Source organism: Nyctereutes procyonoides, unplaced genomic scaffold, assembly GCF_905146905.1.
Source record: "Nyctereutes procyonoides isolate TBG_1078 unplaced genomic scaffold, NYPRO_anot_genome, whole genome shotgun sequence".
Classification (NCBI taxonomy): domain Eukaryota; kingdom Metazoa; phylum Chordata; class Mammalia; order Carnivora; family Canidae; genus Nyctereutes; species Nyctereutes procyonoides.
In genome coordinates this window covers 38,273,979-38,293,220 of record NW_026575046.1, presented here as the reverse complement: position 1 = coordinate 38,293,220, position 19,242 = coordinate 38,273,979, and the positions used below count along the sequence as shown (strand labels likewise).

At 41.8% G+C, this 19,242-nt stretch overlaps 1 protein-coding gene across 2 annotated transcripts in view; it reads left to right on the top strand.

The window, feature by feature from the left end:
• Window positions 1–1,698: 1,698 nt before the first annotated feature.
• The window catches only part of ATP10B (ATPase phospholipid transporting 10B (putative)), a 311,023-nt gene continuing 293,479 nt past the window's right edge, over window positions 1,699–19,242 (top strand). Inside the window, exon 1 of one of the 2 annotated variants that reach the window (XM_055325826.1) lies at window positions 1,699–1,930. The gene's annotated coding sequence lies outside the window, so the exon portion shown is untranslated. The remainder of the gene's footprint in view (window positions 1,931–19,242) is intronic. The other variant, XM_055325828.1, reaches the window with a different exon arrangement.

Sequence of the window (19,242 nt, the reverse complement as noted above, 5' to 3'; positions counted from 1 at the left end):
AACACTAAATCTGACTGAAGAAATAAGAAACCTGAACATATTGCCTCAGCCATGGAGGAGGGAGAGGAATTGATTGCAGGGCCCATGAACCTGGCTTCTTCTCCAGGAGTAGTACCTTGGGGAGTGAGCCCGGGAAGGGTTGGCATGAGAGGAGGCAGCTTTGGGAAAGGTAGTGTAGTAGTGGCAATAATTTAGGTCTGGATGTCAGAAGGGAGAAAGGGCAGAGCTAGGACTTAACATCTTTTCTGGTGGGATAAGAAAAGTTTCAATGACATCACTTCTAAGGTCTTTTACAGCTGGAATATCTGTGAGTCTTAACACTCTCTCATCTGACAAAGCTCATTTGTAAGTTAAAGGGAGGAGGAACACACTAGAGCCAGCTGGGAAATTCCTGAGGTAGAAGCATGAATTGAAAACAATGGAGAAGAAATGTGTGGGAGATATCAGAAAGGGTCACAGAACATAAAGACTTCTAACTCTGGGAAATGAACTAGGGGTGGTGGAAGGGGAGGAGGGCGGGGGGTGGGGGTGAATGGGTGACGGGCACGGAGGGGGACACTTGACGGGATGAACACTGGGTGTTATTCTGTATGTTGGTAAATTGAACACCAATAAAAATTAATTTATAAAAAAAAAAAGAAAACAATGGAAACAACTGGTCCTTGTGGAGTTTAAAAGACATCAAGAAATGGCAGGCTGGGAAGAGAGTAGACCTCTTCTAGGACAGAATTCCTTGAAACACAGGAGCCAGAGCACTCACATCAGAATCCTGAGGGGATAAGTTTTAGAATCTGTATTTTAAATCTCTGGGAATCCGAGAGTTTCATGCAGAAATCTGCATTTTTAAAACCCCAGATCATTCCTATGAATCTGAAGATCTATACATCTCTGATCTGGAGAGAGGGAATACTAACTTACCAGGGCAAGGATATAAAATCCCCAATGCTTAGATTTGGAACCTGAGCAATGATTGTTTTTTTTTTCAAAGATAATTTAACGCTTTATTTTAAGACCACCTGTGGATTTAGAGGAACAGTCATTAATTGGCATGACTAAGTGCTTGTTAATAATAGAGCTGGAGTGTGTCATTGTGCTTTTTTTGCTGATCTCCCCAACACAGATGAAGAAATGAAATCTCTCTTTTCAGCCTGGTGCTCAGATTTCAAAGTGTCTCTCAAGTTTCTCCCCCTCACCTTTTTTACTGAGAAAAAAAGGTGGCTGCTACATCTGTCATGAGACAAGATGGGGCCCCTGAAATAGGGGTGCAATATAGCTAAGTCTCTGGCATAGAGATATAGCTGCTTGGCCTGGAATGAAGTTACCCTGTGAAGCAGCTAGACAAAACACCCATATTCTGACACTTGGTCTTCGAATTTCTACAAGTTTCTAAATCAATCACCAGAAAATGGATACTATCTGGTCTCCCATATCTGGGCCAGGTGCCCAAGTTCTGGCTCTAATTCAGGGGCTCCCTCTCAAAATAAATTGGAGGGGCCAGCACCAAGCTGATGGAGACCAAATCAACCACCAACCAGCTAACAGCATAGGCATCCTCTCTGGTGTTAGCTCTGGGTACCTGAGCTGGTTAGGCCAGCCCTGCCAGGGAGCTTTGAAGGAAGAGGAGGAGGAGGGTGGAGATGCAGGACTTGGAAGAAGAGCCTAGAAGCCTTGGAGAGGGTGGGGCTAAGCAAGTTTCTGCAGCAGGAGAGGAGGAAATGTTTTGGAGGAATTGTGTTGGGTTGGGCTTCTAAAAGCGGTTGAAGCTGCCTGCTCCAGCCAGAGATGGGAAGAAAGTTTTTACTGGCACTCACTCCTCTTTGAAGGGATAACTGGAGATGGTAGCAGCCCAGGCTCTCTCTTTCGTGTCCCACCAGAAGGAGTCCTGACTCCCCCTGTCATAGCTGTGGAGCTTGTACCAAGGAAAGAGGAGGTAAGCATCCTACTTAATACTAAGACTGGGGGTTGGTCTTTTTCCTTAGCTCTCTCTACCACTTGCTGGCCTGGAGCAGGGTGTTACTTCAAAGGGAGCCTTTGAGCTTGTCCTTGGCCTCATCCCCAGTACCCTGGGTCCTGGGGGCTGGAGCTATGTCCCCTGTTAGCCACCAGCAGCGTCAGGCTCCCAGGGACTCTGTCTGAGGAGCTCTTTGCCCATGCTGGAAAGCCCTGCGCGTTTAGTTGACTGGGTTATGAGGGCAGCTGCAGGTGGTAATTCATCTAGGTGGACTTGGCTTTTTCTACATGCTGATGAGCAGGCAACCTCTGCCAATGTTTCCTATAGTGAGGAATGAATTACTTGTATGACGAGTCATAACGTACAGGCATTGGTCATTAACTATACTATTCCAGCACCTCTTCCAAAAGATTACAAAATCACTATGCAGGATTTTGAAGTAAGTGCGCATGTGTGAGGAAGAGAGAGAGTGGGACAAATTTCATTTTTTGATGATGGAGACTAAAAACTGTAACAGTGAGAACTTATTTCAAGCTTATGGTTTGTAAAGCATGAGGGTGAACTATTTATCTTGTTGCAAGTCCCTGAGTCAGGTGTTGGTATTATCTACAATTACTGATGAGGATGATGAAGCTCAGGTTAACTGACCTTAACCAATGTTTGCAGGTCCAGTCCATGCTCTGGACTTAAATCAATGAGGTCATAATTAGTCTAGGATCCTCCAGATTCAAAATGTACAGGGCTGTTAAGGGACAACCACCTATAAAGAGGCTTTGTAAGGAAGCTTTCTCCAGTCGGAACAAAGCTGACAGCCTCCATCTCCTGTTGCCATATTCAAGAAATAATTTACACCTTGTCTCCACTTCTTGTGAATTGGAGGCTTCAATGTCCCCTTCTTGTGAATTGGAGATTATTTGGAGTCCCCTGTCAGCAATATGTAATCTACATGATCCGTGCCATTAAGAATTTAGAGACTGTGCAGCTGAGCAGTGGAGCTGGTCTAAAACACCAGAGCCCATGGTGGAAGGGGAAAAAGAATGCACTCAGAGGACAGACCGTGGGTTGGTGCACTATGACACTTAGAATTAAATCCAGTGTCCCCAGAATGGTTTACCAGACCTCTTATGACCTCACCTCTTGCCCATGCCCCAATCTTACCTAATATAAATCCCTCAATTCATGTGAGCCAACAACACTGGCTGCCTATATTCTTTTCCTCCTTGGGACCTGTGTGCCTAGTCTTCCTTCCATTTGGAACACTTTGCTCTGGACGTTTCCTATATTTGTCTTTCTTCAGTCAGGTTTCAGCTCAGCTCAAATGTTGTCTGTTTCAGAGGGCATCCTAAAATGCTCATTCAGCTCAAGTTAAAATGGGCCCAATATTGCCACTATCACCCCCAGTTATGCTCCTTTCAAGTTAATTATTTTTGCAATGCTGATGACCATCTGAAATTCTGTCCTTTTGTCTATTGTACATCTCCCCAGTAGAACACAAGTTCCATGAGGGAGGGGAGCCTCCAGGTCTTCTGCCTGCTGGACACTCCTGGATCCCCAAGGCTTAGCAGATTTCCCAGTAATAGCCAGAGCTGGGTTAACAGGGCAAATGAATAATAGAAAGGATCAGGAGATACCTTGACCACCAGGATGCCTCCTTCTCATTCAATACCTCCCCTCAAACTCCCTTGACAAGGCAAAAACCATTGGTCTAAAACTGAAATAAAAAGCACCTGAATTTTCAAGTGCTCAAGGGGCACTTTATTTCATTCCTGGGGTAACATAGGGAAAAAAGGTAAATGGCATTAAGAGGACTTAGTTTCCTGAGAAATAGCAAGGTATGATAAGGCTGGTTCACTAACCAGTGTCAATAAACATTACTGCCTCTGATTTAGCTCAGCATGCTCTTCTGAACCAAATGTGGTATTGATGAGAGCCATGACTGCACACTCACCATGCCAATAAGATTTCAGAAAGCTAAGAGTGTATCCTTCCAGCCTTGCTTCATCAGGTCACTCATTTAAATTCTTATCAGGCTTCGCTCACCTATCTTTTGCTATTTGGGGTATCATTTATAGGGTGGGAAGAGGCTTATATTTGGGACTAGGGGATCAAAGTGTTTCTATGGGCTCTACCACTCTGCAACTGTGGGCAAGTCCCTTAGCACCTCCATTTGTCATGTTTCTCCTCTGCGAAATGGACAGAGGACTGCTGCCCTCTGTCATAGCCTGTGAGGTGGTTGTGAAGTGCAGATATGATGCCAGTTCATTGGCACAATAAAGAAACTAGCACAATAAATCTCTTGCTCACAAGCTACCTAGCCCTGCAAGCAATGCGAAGCAGAGAATACACAGGTGTGTTTGCTTTGGATAATTTCCCTTGCAGAAAATCCACAATTTCAAAAGAACTCTCTGAGAGGAAGAGACTCTTCTGTAGGATTCCTTTTCCCAGGCAACTACCTCAAGAATCAACTTATACACTTTAATTAACACCCAGCTTATTTGCTTTGCAGTGAGGAACATTAGAATCCAGCCTAGTGATGCTGCCTTCTTGGCAAGCACACAGCATTTGGCAGTATTTCACATGCTGGTGGTTTTTATGGGTCCCTTCTTACACTTATGTGTTCTTCATTGTAATGTATGTTAAGCCTTCCTGGCATCGGCCCTAGCCCTATTTAAAAGATGATTTTATATCTGATCCTCAGGTTGTTCTATAATTTTTTAAGGTACTCCTTATCTTGTTCTATTCTCTTCTTGGTTTGAAGATTTTTTTAAATGCCTATTTTTTTTATTAGAAGCCATGCCAGAGTCCTAATGATTTTCTGGGGGAGAAGGGGCCCATAAGCAAAGTTGTACATGGAAAGAGAACTGTATTATTTGGATATCTGGGCTTGAATCCTGGCCCTGTTTCTTAGTAACCCTTGCCCAACTTCTGGATCCTTGCTGGGGATAATAGCAATATGAGCAGTGGACTTTTGTTGAAGACTTACTAAGTGCTAAGAGGATTCCTTGAATAATTTCATGTGATATTTATCCTGATGATCTTTGTGTTTGGAAACATGTTCCAAGACATGGAAGGATATGAGGTCATCAGGTAGTGAGTGATGGAACCCAAATTTGAATGCATGCTTGTTGACTTGAGAGCATGTGCTCTTACCCCCCAGGCTTATTGCCTTCTACTCCAATACACTACCCAGGGATCTTTCTTTATACACAATTTGACATTACTGGGCCTGCCGCCTTACAGTCTGTCATCTAATGAAATGATGCTTATGAGGATTCACTAAAATTGTGCAGTTTTACTTCATTTTTCTTGTTTACCAAAATTTAGAAAAAAAAATTCTGTAAGGATGACTCCCTTTCTCTAGTGGCCTTTGAAGAAAATGACAAATATTTTTATAAAGAAAGCAAAATGGTGCATCCTGCCCAGAAGGAATATGAAGATCATTAGCTCCAACTCCAAGAATACGTTGGATAAGACTGGACCCAAACTTTCTTATAAATTCTTAAAATCTTTAGGAGAATGTGCAGATACTATATGCTATGCTAGGGACTGATAGTCGACATTGACCAACTACCTCTTCAACACTGAAAGAAGCATTTTCCTCATTATTTCATGTGGCCATTCATCACAGTGGTAAAAGATGTGGCCTCGTGGTTTACAGTGCCTGGCTCTTCATTTGCTAGTCTTGTGACTTTGGACAAGTTTCTCAACCACTTTATGTTTTAAGTTCCTAGTCTATGATTGAAGATATCACTGAGCTTTTCCTCTAGTGTTGTGAGCATTATAGAAGTGGATACATAGGAGTGCTAGAACAGTTCTTGGTATGTAATGGACTCTCAAATATTTGCTGCCACTGTTATTTTCCCTCAGCCCTTCTATAAGTGAGGCCCTCTCACCCTCATCCTATAAATGTAGATACCAATGAAGAGTCAGGTCACACGACTAGAACCAGCATTTGAACTTCTGGGTTCATCCAAAGCCTTTCCTCTGCTATGTTCTATTTCCTCAATAAACTCCCAAGGAAATACCAATATCTCTGGGAACCTGCAGTTTGATGGGAGTTTATACTCCAAGACCAAACCTACTTTCTTCCCATGCATGTACTCAAAGGTAAGTATCGGTCTCTTTAGGCTGGTGAATAAAGTGTTTTCTTAAAAATGACTAAGTTGTATCTCCAGAATATCATCAAACCAGCCAGAAATTTTTCTTCTATTCAGGATTCTCTCTATGGGCAGGCAGCCACACTGGACTTGAGGTAATAAGTTTGCTCATTAAAAGCAATCTACTATTTGCCAAGACAGAGTCCTGACCTATCCAGTTAAGGGGCTTCTTTTAGCTCTAAGAGAATACCATTCTCTGCTGGTTTAAATTTGTAACTTCTCTTGAGTAAGTACCATTGTTGGAATAAGTAACCAGGCTAAGTTTTCCAGATATCTATCCTGGGCTTGTCAAAGACCAGTGCCAGCATTTGTGCTCTTTTGGCTGTGGTACCCAGTTGGATTTTGGAGTTATTTTACAAACTCCTTCTCCCTATGAGTGAAGACCTGCCTCTGCCAGGATCCCAGCCACAATGTAAGAGCACCATGACTCCTGAAAAGTAGCCATCCTTCCTTCGCCTGCCCTAAGTTTGCTTGTGTCTTAAAAATCTCTCAAATAATGGCAGTAATTAATAATTAACAACTTCCTTTTATTAAGTACTTTCTATGTGTGAGTTTACTTAATTAGTTCATATAATCACAACTTTCTGAAGTAAGTTGCAGTATTATCCTCTCTATTTTAGGGAAGAGGAAGATAACATGTGGAAATCTCATAAACTTGGCCAGGGGCCCCCAGCTGAACATGGCACCACCAGGACATAAACCCAAACCTGTGTGACTAAATACCCATTCCTTACCTCTATGTTTAACTGCTCCCAAACTCCTCCTGCCTGAATCACCCTCACCTAGTTTGATAACACATTACTGATTAGCTGTGGAAAAACTCGTTCTGCTGGGCCTCCTCACAGGGGATGTGGACAAACCTGCCTCACCTGTTTCCCTGGACCTTCCTGCCCTGACCTGGGTGGTGAGCTTATTTTTCCTTTTGTCTTATCCAGACACAGTTGAGCTCCTTAATTACTCAGCTTCGCCTTCCCTCCCTAACCCTTTAGTCACTGGAATATCCTGGTAGATAAGCATGGGAGAGAAGTCTCCGTCCTTCCAAGGGCTCCCTTAGCCCACTCCTTACCCTTTAGAAAAGTAATCTTTTTGTATTTTTCTAATTCCTTTCCTTTCTTGTTCGCTTATCAACTTGTTTTAAGAGTAAGCCAGATTTGATCACAGATCATAAAGCATGTTTTCAATACTGTGAGACAATTCAGTGATTGGTATCTTAGCCTGAGCAGTGGCCTGTGAATTCTGTCTTTTACAAAAGCAGACAAGATGGTGGTCTTCATTGTAGCTGTCTATCAATTGTTGCTTATGCAACAGGATTCTTACCAGTAAGGAACGCAGAAAGGAGTTGTAGAAATCTAGTTAAATCTTAGATACAATGCCTTTTAATGCCTATGAGATCTTGCACAAATTATTTTCCACAATAGCATAACACTGCTTTCACTTCATTCAGCTCTGCATATTTTACTGACATTTCTACAATGTCCCAGGCACTGACCCCTGTATGTATACATTTCACTTAAGTCTCCCACCAACATAATGAACTAAGTACTGTAATCATCACTTTACAGATTAGAAAACTAATGTTGATCAACACAGTTCTTTCAAAGTCAAAATCCATTCTATGGACCAGCATAATAACTGGCTGATGGTTCACTGTTAAATTGTTCCCTTTCTACCACAAGAACATGCACAAGTCTTTATCTTGTGCAGCTCATGCTGAGGACATTTTTCCAAGCCCCAGCAGACTGTATTGCTCCTCCTCATTTGCTAGTCTTCCAATCGATGACCGGAGCAGCTCCAGCCAGTGCCCAGATCATCACTCATTATCCCTTCTGTTCAGTCTGCTCTCCCTGTCACAGAAAGAAAGACACCTCATCAATGAGGGTAAATCATTTTTTGTTTCTAACAATTGAGAGATCTAATACTTATTCTTCCTTCTGGAAATACGACCATCTATTTCTTCTTCCTCTGCATGGTAGAAGCATCACCAGACACTGTTGCATTTCCAGGACATTGCAGGACAGAAAAGCAGGGGCTGTATGTGGATAAGCTGAATGAGCCACAGAGTTGTGGGCTTGGAGGAGACCCATTAGTACTTAAGTCCATGAGTACAGGAGTCAACTCCATCTCATCTGTCACTGTTCCTAAATACCTAGAGCAGTACCACACACATAGGACAGGATCACATCTTATTCAATGAATCAGTATATTAGCACCTTAAAAAAAAATGTGTCTGGGATCCCTGGGTGGCTCAGTGGTTTAGCACCTGCCTTTGGCCCAGAGCACGATCCTGGAGTCCCGGGATCAAGTCCCACGTCAGGCTCCCCGCATGGAGCCTGCTTCTCCCTCTGCCTGTGTCTCAGCCTCTCTCTCTCTATGTCTATCATGAATAAATAAATAAAATCTTTTTAAAAAATGTGTCTATTACATACTTGTTTTTTAAATACTCTGTTTTGCTTGAAAGTACACAAAAAAATGTGTGGTTGAGGTAACTGCTAGGTCACTGGAATTCTTAAATTTGCGAACAGTTTCTCTTATTATTGAAAACTGTTTCCACGCCCACCTACACTTTGAGTTAGTCCAGACTCTGTTTTAGGATAGAGTTCATTCCCTTTCCATGTAATAGCACCATCTCTCCTGTCATGGCTCACACTGAGAGTCCTATCACACACACTCTACCTCTTTCCATCCCAGGTGGGAGGTTGGCTGGATGGTGACCACCTGAGTATCCCAGAACCGCACTTTTTGGCCATATCCTCCTTTTTTCTTTGCTTCCAGGTCTATGATTTCCCCTTACTGAGCACTAGCAATCAACCAGGCACAGTGCTAAATATCTCTATATACTACTACATTTAATCATCCCAAGATCTTCACCTTATCATTTTGCAGACTTTAAAAATACTGACAGTTGGAAACATAAAGTCACATGCTACATGTCCCTAAGCTTATTGATGATGAGCCCAGGCCCCCATGTCAAGTCTGTGCGTGTTACACAACCTCCTATGTGAGAAGAACACTAGTCCTTTTCTGACTTTCTCAAGCCAGATACCTGCCACATGAAAAGTGTGATTTTTCTAGAAGGGCACTTTCTAGTATCGCTTACTGTGAAGTGCTTGGGGCTGAGTTCCCTATATCTATTAGGAAACACAAAATCCCTTAAAGGACCTATGCCTTCACTCTCGGTTGCCATCCTGTTAAGGATGACAGAGGAGATACTGTGTGGTCTGAGAAAAAACAGCCCCAGTCCTTAGAAAAAGGGCTACAGGTCATGAGGCCTTAAGGGAAGGCCATTTCCACTGCCATATGTGTGGAGATGAAGGTCAGTTGGGAGCCCAGAAAGAGGGTTTGGCAGGGGAGTGGGTTCCTCATGACCATTGTCACAACTTGTGGCTCCACCAGGGGCAGCCTTCACTAATACTTACCAGACATTGTCATTTCAACAGAAATGAGATTTGTTTAAAAGGCAACTACTCTAAGTGGAAAATTAGTATTATCACAAACAGATCAACTGTAAAATTAAATAAACGATCACAGAACCCCATGAGTAAACTCTACCCAGACAGTGCTATCTATGGAAATCTCTGGCCCTGAAATCCGTTCTTGCTTTGTCTAAAAGGAGAGTTAAATATTAACTGGCACCATTTTGTGGGTATGGAGTTTCAGTTTGGGAGGTTTTGGAGATGGAAGGTGGTGGTGACTGCACAGCATTGTGCGTGTACTTAATGCTACTGAATTCTGCACTTAAAATGTTTAATATGGTAAGTTGTTGATATATATATTTTACCACAGTGGAAAAGAAAAAGGAATAAAGCAGCTCTTTGTGTACAGTTATAAAACAACCTTCAAGATATCTTAAGTGAAAACAAAAGCTGAACTGTGTGATTAAAATGCTGTAACTTGCAGTTCAAAAAAAAAATCTCACACATCTATACTTGTATATGAAAGGATCCCTATAAAAGAATGATGATATTTGATACCACAGAGGGAAGGGGCTCCATGGGGTGGGAGGAAACAGGGAGGGAGGGTCATTGTTTGCTGTTTAAGGTGTGTTGCATGTGCACCCGAAACTCCTTCTAGTTGATAATATTTTAAACCCTAATAAAAATGATTGACTAGCAGTATAATGAAACTGTCTCCCTGAAGCAGTTTCAACCTTGGCTACACCCTTGACTGTAGCTGCTCAAAGTAAGTTTCCCTAATGAGCAGCATCAGCACCACCTGGTTACAAATGAGGCTCTCCAGCCCCACCCACAGCCATGGAATCAGAATCTGTCTTTGACCAAAATCACCCAGTAGTTTGCAGGACATGAAAGAGTGACAAGCTTGGAAGCAGGATTAGACTAATCTAATCCTGAGGTGGGGCTTGAGCCTGAAGTTGATTAAAGCACCCTAGGTGATTCCACCAGGCAGTTGATGTTGAGAGCCACTGACTTAATGCAATTGGGAAAAATGGAGAGATTGAATTTCCCTATTACGTGATTCACTTTTATTCAACGTGGTCTCTGTGTGCCTTTTAAACGTCGTTACACATGCCATACTTGAGAGCACTGGTCTCAGATCTCACAAACATCACAGGAACATGTAACACTGAGATTCACCGGAGCTTGATGGGAAAAAAATACTCTTTACTAGCTTTGAGTACATTTTTCCCCTTCTATAAAATAGACCTCGGAGTTCCACACCAAACACATGCCAATTAAGGATTTTTTAATCCAGGAATATAGCATAATGTCAGGTCATCATAAAATCATACTTTGGAATTATAAAGATATGCATTGGAATTCACAATTCACCTTCTGAGCCCTCTGCCAAATGGGGTTAACACCTACCTTATAGAGCTGTGTTATTTAAATGAAATAGTGTAGATAATGCTTGATGCATCCTATGTGATTGCTCACTGCGAGATGACAATTGTTTATGGGTGTTTATGGTCCACTCTCCCCTCCCTGCCATGTCCCGTCCTGGGCTTCTCTCACTGTCACCACTCCCTCCACATTTGCTTATCTGCCTTGAGCATCTCTTGTACAGATTACATTTCTCACATTGCAATTGAAGCTAAGGAACTCGCCTTCTACCTCCCCCATCTCTTGACAAACAGAAAAAAGCTCTGCTGTCTCTTACCAAATTATCTGACACATTTCTAAAATACAAGTGAAACCTCATTACATGGATGAACAGCTTTCCATCAGCTCATTCCTAGCTCCCATATTAATATAATTGTTGCTGAGACATTGCGGTTGGCCTCGGAGGCAGACAGGAAGGCGTTGTTGTCAGCGTCCCGAGGTGGTTGCAAGTGCAGAAAGCTGGTGGAAGCTGCTAGGCTTCTGCATGGGTAGATGATGCTGTATAGTAGATGCCATGGTTTCCTTCCACTGCTGTGACAGGTAACAGCTGTAGGAGAGGGATAGGGTGTCCAAGTCAGAAATAGAGGTCCTTCCCCCACAGCACCCAGAATCATCTTTTCAAAATGCAAATCTGAACATGTTGAAATCTTTCCTAAAACCTGATGAGAGCTTCTTACTATTTTGAGAATAAAGAGTGGCTTTCCTAATAGGGTCTACAAAGTCTGGCTCCTAGATACTTCCCAGTCAACTCCCCAACTCCAATTTTTCTGATCATTGGGGGTCTTCCTCACTTAACTGAGTTCTTGCTTTGTGTGAGTCCTGATTTCCAGGCCATAGACCAAGTCTAATTTTGTGCAGTCTTGTAGCCTTAGGGCCTAGTTTGTAGCAGACACTCAATAAATATTCATGGAAGGAAAACACATGCAAGGATATTATACAAGGGGTTCCTGCCTAATTTGCCACCCCCTGCTTTGCAGTATGTCTCCTAGTAACATTGAAATGCTGGCAGTTACCTAAATAGGTACCAGGCTATTTTCTACCTTATAGCTTTTGCTTGACTGGACCCCCTGCCTAAGATTATCCTCTTGTTTCTCACTCACTTTGTCTAGGAAATCTTACTCTTACACAGGGATTTTCTCCAGTAAACTGTCCTTGACTCACCAACCTTCTAGGCTACTCAGTGTTGCATTGCACTCCATATATTATCTCTCATTTCACTTAAGTCCATTCCAAATTTGTATCTGTATTTCCAACACCTTGAGAAAGAAGAAATGGGATAATATAGAGTGTGTGTGGTATGGTAGATAATGAGTAAATAGGGTGTCTATGGGAGAGAGAGAGAGAGAGAGAGAGAGAGAGAGAGAGAGAGAATAGGTCACTGATATTTCATGGTGAATAAAGAAGTATGCCTTACAACCTTGATGCTTCTGTACTTGATATTTCCTCCATCTGGATTCTCTTCCCAACTCTTCCCCTGGTCATTTTATTTATCCTTCAGACCCTCAATTTAGTTATGTCACTGCCATATGGAAGTTTTCCCTGCCCGTACCCTAGACTCCATCAGACCTACTTCTATATATTCCAGCTCCTTATGTTTCCTTTATGAAACAGATTACTCTTTCTAAATACACACTGTATTCTTAATTTCATTTGCCTCTCCTATTATACTGGCATCTTCCTGAGGACTGACTTTGTCTTCCTCCTAGCATAGTGCCTGGCATCCTGTAAGCGCTCCCTGGAATGAATGGTTGATCATCTACAGCCCTTTCTTGTTCCTGAGTATAAAAAGAGAAAATAGAAAAGAATGCCTAGCTCCCCTTCCTTACTGTGGTCCTGCGACCCTGTCCCTCAATTGACAATACATAGAAACACCCCATCCCACATGCAGTCATTCAGCAGGGCAGGTACTTGTAGGGAATCATTGTGACTGCTGGTCCCCACCCTGTCCCATGGTGCTTTTCTCCCTGCCACAGTTTTAATCAGGCCACAGTTTTCTAGAGCTTGTCCCTTGGAACACTCAGCCAGGTCCAGCTGCCAACTGCTGAGGTAGCAAAAGTACAGGATGACAAACCCAGAAGGGGAGGCAGGTGGCAGGGAGGAAAACAGAGTTGTGGCTTGTAAGTAGGTATAGCATCCTCAGACGTGTACCGTCTGGAATAATGAGCCTTACCAGACTTGGGGCTGGCAAGGGAGAGCCGCTACTCTCTTTCTCCTCTCACTGCCCTTCTCAAAGCAGATCACTGGTGGGATTGGACTTGAGGAGTGTAATACCCTTCCAGGTGACATCACACCCACAGCCTAATTTTATCACTTGAAGCTGAACATTTCCCTATCGTTGACATTGATAGGACACTGATGTTCCTGACATTGCCAAACCACCACCAAGTTTTTCATCCTTTTATCCTCCCCAAATGCAGACATAGTAAAAGCATCACAAAGACTTGGATTCTATCCCAGCTCTTCCACCTGCTAATTGTATGACTTCAGCAAGTTTCTGAATATCTCTGAGCCAAGACAAGTTTGTTTGTCTGTAGAATAGGGATATACTGCACTTCATAAGTTGTTGTAAAGTTCCCACCTCAGAGAATATGGACTAGGTGGTCTACCTGTCTCCCACCCCCTGTCTCTATGGTAACAGTAGGGCAGTTCTGGCAAGTCAAAACTCTCTTCTACCCAGAAGGCAGGCTAATGGAATGAAAAGGGTTTCCTCTCCAAAAAGTGTAATGGTACTAGAAAATAAACTGGTATACCTGAGAGCTAGCCCTGAGCTAAAGCATGTGGAGACTAAGTGCTTTATTCTCTTTATATGAAAACCCCTTACCTAGGGGTTGGCTCTCTAGAGGGTACCCCTCCAAATGAGCTTTCCTCCCCATCTTTGAATGTTATTTCATCATATTTCAAAAAGCTTTTAAAGACAAAATTTAATATGATTTGAAGAAGTTCCAATGACTTGCTCCAGGAGTGACTTACTTATTAGGCTGGGACAAGAACTCAGGCCTCTTGATTCTGAATCAGTAACCTTTGTTCTTGCAGTCACCATGGTCCTACATCATCCCATCTTCTAGGCTCTCCAATGGTCTGCAGCTTGTGTTGGGCACAAGCCTCAACAGAGCTGTCTTCTAGGGTTTATAAAACCCCTCTGGCTAGCTTCCCTCAGCTCAGTCCCCATGCTGTGTCCAAGAAGAGAAGCCAGCTATTTCCTAGGTCTAAACCCTGAAAGGAAGTTTTCTCATGGTCCTTTAAAAAGAGAACTGGGCAACTTCACCAGCATTTTATTAAAATTATGATGTCTACATCCTTGATCCCATGTTGGTAAATTGTTTCCCTGAACAGCTGTATAATTAGTATCTATTCATATAGTCATGACTACATATAACATCCCATTTTTCATTAGTTGGTTCTGTTTATAAGTCTTAACTCCCCAGTTAGATTTGTAAAGTGTCTGGAGAGTGGAGTACTGTTTTATAGTCTTTTTTGTCATTGAGTCTTACACAGTTCCAAACATTAACTGAGAAGCCTCAGTTAACCTTCTTCAAAGCAAAACACAAAAACCTGGTTAATTTTCTTTTATAAATAAACATACACACACACACACACACACACATATAAAGGGCACATGGCTTGTGTTTTTGTAAAAGTATGTTAAGTCACTTAGGCAGTAAAACAATGAAAAATCAGGCGATTAATAGCTTCTGATAAATGATTGGTAATTAAATTTTATGACAAATAGAACAGAGCCAATCTATGTTCATCTTAGAAAGAAACAAATATGTCCCTTGAATTGATGCAAATCTTTCAAACAAGGTATACATTTATTTAAGCACCTTCCAAAGGGACCTAGTTTCAGGGATTGCAATTTGCTAAGAGATTGGACTGGGTATTTCCACAGCAAATAACTCCATTTACATTACAACCAGGCCCAGTAACACTGCATGCCCTGAATAACTTATTAGTATCAGTGCAAGGCATCTAACCTTATAAAAAGCACAAAGCATAAAGAATACCTAAAGGAGATACAACACTCAGGTTCTTTACATTTCTTCAACTCTTTTAATTTGTTTTTGCTAGCACTCTCCTTGTAGGGCTTTAGGGGAAATGAAAGAAATGAGTTGTATGACCAAATTAGAATGTGAGATTTGGGCCACATGGATTGAAGTAAAGAAGATAATGGATGAACTGGTTTAACAAGCTCAGAGTGGCCAGCACACCACTTGAATGTATGCAGCTTTCCTTTTCTGGAAGCCAGTTATATGAGGCCGCAGTCCCATGGCAAATGTCTCTGGTGCCAACTCTGCCCCTGGGATCCAACAAAGTTCTGAGAAAGGGGAGGAAATAAAATAAGCCAGAAGGGAATCCCTCTAGCATCCTATTTTCTCCATCAATCTTAGCTCTTCAAATTTTAGAAGTAGGCTTCCAGGGAGCAGCAAGTCCCACTGAGTTTTATAGAGTGGTTAAAGTCAGTCCTGCCTCAGGGTACAAAAAGCATGGAACTCAGGCTGGAATTTGGATCTCCTAATTCCCATCCTGGTGCTAGTTTCATAGGAAGATGAGTAAGAGATCACTTATCTGTTTATCTATCTGGAGACTTATTTGAAGGAGTTCTCAGTATGGTGTATGTGTGTCTGCAATTGAGGTATAATTGACATATAGCATTATATTCGTTTCAGGAGCATAGCATAAGAATTTGATATTTGTATATTTTATGAAATGATCACCACCAGAATAAGTCTAGGTAACTTTTTTTAATGTGACGACAATTTTTAAGATCTATTCTCTTAGCATCTTTCAAATACATAATATAATATTAACCATAGCTACTATGCTGTACATTATAAATCCATGACTTATTTCATAACAAGTTTGTACTTCTTGATCCCCTCCACCCATTTTGCTTTCCTTTCCCCCACTACTGGCAACACCAATATCTATTCTCTGTATCTATGAGCTTGTTTTTTTGATTCCATATGTGAGATCATACGGTATCTGCCTTTCTCTGACTTATTTCAATTATCATAATGCTCCCAAGATCCATCCATGATGTAACAAATAGCAAGATTCCCCTTTTTATGGGTGAATAATATGCCATTGTATGTATATATGTGTATGTGGGTGGGAGTATGTATGTATACACACACACACACACACACACACACACACACACATTTTCTTTATCCATCAATCCGCATTGATAGATGCTTATGTTGCTTCTGTATCTTGGTTTCATTGCCTTTAATGAAGCTTATATTTCAATCAAATCTAGATTCTATTACAATCTGCAGAACAGCTAATATATAAGGGGCTTTGGGATGTTGCCCTGGAACTGAGTCATGGGCCATCTGTTCTCTTGCCCTCACTAAGCCAGTGGCCTCAAAAGCCATCTCCCTCATCTAAAGTACTACATTTTTTAAGACTCATTTATCAAGGAAGCAGGAGAAGGTACCTTCTGAATATGAAGACCCTACTCTTCAAGGTTACACAGAGCACTGGAAAGTGTGGCATGACCGGTTAGATGGCCCCACTGAACCATTCCACCAGGTATCCTTAGGGTCTCAAGCGATAGGAAAGCAAGATTACTTAATACCACCTAGAATCTGATAAAGAATTACAAAAAATATCCCTGTCCCACAGACGTCCCATATTTCCTTGGATAATTTATTTTTCATTATTGTATCTTAATCCTTAAAATTTTTTAACTAATTTATTTATTTATTTATTTATTTATTTATTTATTTATTTATTTATGATAGTCACAGAGAGAGAGAGAGAGAGAGAGGCAGAGACACACAGGCAGAGGGAGAAGCAGGCTCCATGCACCGGGAGCCCGATGTGGGACTCGATCCCGGGTCTCCAGGATCGCGCCCTGGGCCAAAGGCAGGCACCAAACCACTGTACCACCCAGGGATCTCCCTCAAAATTTTTTTTAATCCAGATTTACCCTGTGAGAACTCACATTCATTTGTTATGCTGAGTACACAGGCTCTGGCTTACCTGTTCCCATCTCTGGCCAGTGTTCACACAGCCCCTTCCTATATTAGTGGAAGTGATCTCTCTCTACTGGGGTCAAAGCTCCTTAGCAGGGCTTGCTTTTTTTTTTTTTTTTTTTTTTTGTCTTACTCTTACATCTGTACATATAGTATGTTTATTTAAATATTTTTCAACCAGAATAGATTAATAATCATGATGCTAACCACAGTGTCTTCACACTTACTATTTGCTAGACACTGTGCTGAGAATTCTACATGCATAATATTTAGCAAGCAGGTCACTGTTCCCTCATAGGTTAAGTAGAAATCTTACCATATTTTTTGTCTAAAGAAACCGGGTTGGGTCAGATGGTCCCTTGAGGTAAATTTAACCCCCTGAGATTATAATCCTTTGAAATGCTCCCATCTCTGACTTCCTGAAGAGAAACATTCTTGCCTTGAGTTCTCTTAAAGGAAGAATATCTCTCGTAGTTTGCTTTTTAAGACAACTGTTTAACCAACCTCACAGTCTATTGATGCATCAGACTCTCACATACTTTGGGTAAAGCTTCAGTGTGTCTGAGCATGTGCCCTCCTCTGCCCACCCAAAACCATTTTCTGCTAAAATCGGAAATGACCTTGAGGCATTTAGTTCAGCCTCCTACTTCCAGTCAGCTCTGGACTTAAGCATCCTGACCATGCTAAAGGAAAGGAGTTCTCTTTCCTCAGATTTTATTTATTTTTTTGAGAGAGGGAGTAGGAGAGAGAGAGAGAGAGCATGAGCAAGAGAATCAAGGCAGAGGGAGAGGAAGAGAGAATCTCAAGCAGACTTCATGCTGAGTGCAGAGCCTGACACTAGGCTCGATCTCACAAGCCTGAGATCACAACCTGAGCTGAGCAAGAGTCAGATGCTCAACTGACTAGCCATTCAGGTGCCCCCTCAGTCTTCCTTTGTGATTCATTTCTTTTCATCCTTTTCTCTATCCAATTTCTTTTAGGTCAATTGAAACTCAGACTCTTCCTTTTTTTAGGGCTCAGCCATGGTCTTTTTTTTTAAGATTTTATTTATTTATTAGAGAGAGGGTGAGTGGGAGAAGGGACAAAGGAATAGGGAGAGAGAATCTCAAGCCAGATTGTGAGCTAAGTGTGAAGTCCGGTGCAGGGCTCAATCTCACAGCTCTGATATCATGACCTGAGTCAAAACCAAGTGTCGGTTGCTCAATGGGCTGAGCCACTCAGGTGCCCCTCTGCCATGGTCTTAAACCTGGGGCATTAAAAACAGAGATGACAGAGAAAATGTGTAGAATTTTAAAAGTTTTCAAAATGCAGCAGGAGAGATGGTTTTGAGTTGTATCTTCTTTGCCTTGAAAAGATGTGTAAGGGAAATTATAATGTTAAACCTAGATACAGAAGACATCTGAAGAAAAAGTAGTATAAAAATCACCCTCTTCCTCTGGTCAGCTTCAGGATACTGAGAAAGTTTCTTCACCACTTTTTAAATAGCTATGTTATTTCCTTGATTCTAGGTCACACGCTTTTTTAAAAAAATTATTTATTTGAGAGAGAGCAAGAGCAGAGGGGAGGGGCAGAGAGAAAGGGAGAAGCAGACTCCTTACTAAGCAGGGAGCCTGATGTGGGCTTAATTTCAGGACCCTGGGATCATGACCTGAGCTGATGACAGACACTTAACTGACTGAGCCACCCAGGTGTCCCACACATTTTTTTTGTTATCAACATTTTTGGATTTTTTTTTTTTGAGAGAGACAGCAAGTGAGTGGGTGGGGGGGCAGAGGGAGAGAGAGAAAGGGCAGGGAGAGAATTGTAAGCAAGCTCCATGCCCAGCACAGAGTTGGATATAGGGCCTGCTCTACTGACCCTGAGATCATGACCTGTGCCAAAATTGAGTCTGATGCTTAACTGAGCCACCCAGGCACCCTTGTCACCAATGTTTATAAAGCAGATTCAGCCTTTATAAATTTTAAACCCATTCAATGTAGTGTTTTCCCCTTTCCCTTTAATACTTCAATAAATTATTGAATTGTCTTGGCACCCACAAGTTTTTTTAATTGGTCTTTGTACTGAAATATAATAATTCTTGCTTAATTTATGTGATGGTGAAGCCCGAATGAGGCTAAACTTAAGGTATTTTGAAAATTAAAAAGACCCATAGAAGTACCATTATTATTTAATTGGTTGAATATTTACTGAGCATATACTATGTATCAGACTTTGTTTTCCATATAAGAGCTAGAGCATTGAAAACAAAATTAAAGTCTCTGATCTCATGGAGCTTTCTTTCTACTGAGAAGAGATCAAAAATATACACACAAATA